Source organism: Phyllopteryx taeniolatus, chromosome 8 (assembly GCF_024500385.1).
Source record: "Phyllopteryx taeniolatus isolate TA_2022b chromosome 8, UOR_Ptae_1.2, whole genome shotgun sequence".
NCBI lineage: Eukaryota > Metazoa > Chordata > Actinopteri > Syngnathiformes > Syngnathidae > Phyllopteryx > Phyllopteryx taeniolatus.
This window is the reverse complement of record NC_084509.1, coordinates 10499534-10500379: the sequence shown is the minus strand read 5'-3', so window position 1 is coordinate 10500379 and position 846 is coordinate 10499534.

Sequence of the window (846 nt, the reverse complement as noted above, 5' to 3'; positions counted from 1 at the left end):
AGTAGGTGGTGGGGGTGGGGGGGGGGGGAGGGGGGGGTGCACCCACCGCCTCTTCCCTGTCACGATGGGCTCAACATACAAACTACTACAGGTCAATGAGTGAAAGTGCTTCCACGCATGCACGTTGGCTGTGGGAGGTGCAAAAAACAAGGCTCCTCAAAAATCATTTATTACACGTGTTCCACCTGAATACCAAATAGCAAAAAGACTATTCTGTTTTGCAAAATGATACTCTGAACAGTCCATTTATAAGCAAAACCCAATTATGTGGGATAGGCTAATAAATTGCATTTAGTAACTACAACTACATTCTTGCTAAAATATCCTTGTATGTATTTAAAAATGAAGATTTAAAGAGCTTGGTTGCATTTAAGAACACTATAATAAAATCAAAGACAAAATTACATTTGCCTGGTGTTAATTACAGTATAGACTTGCCTGTGTTTGTTTTCTTTCGACATGCCAGCCTAAGTTTGACGTTGTCCCCTCTGTTTCAGTGCGATGAAAACTGCAGAATTTGCACACCGTAGTGTGTCTTGCATGTTGTTTTACGTATGAAGTCTTTGTGGTTGATGAAGCCAAATTTAATTACCATTGAGTGATACCCCCATTTTTTTTTTTTTTTCTGTTCAGCTGCATGGCCATGCAGAATGGTGGATCTGTATGCCTTTTGTGCTGGAACAGTTCCCTCCCTCACCCACACTTGACTGGGGAGTTCTCCCTCTCCGTTTTTCTGCCGAGAGGCCTTAAATCAGGTCATTCAAATTTCTCGAGCTTATCTTCGTCACTAGCGAAGATCTCCGCCTACTTCCGAGTTCCAAGCCAGCACTGTCAACATAACAAACA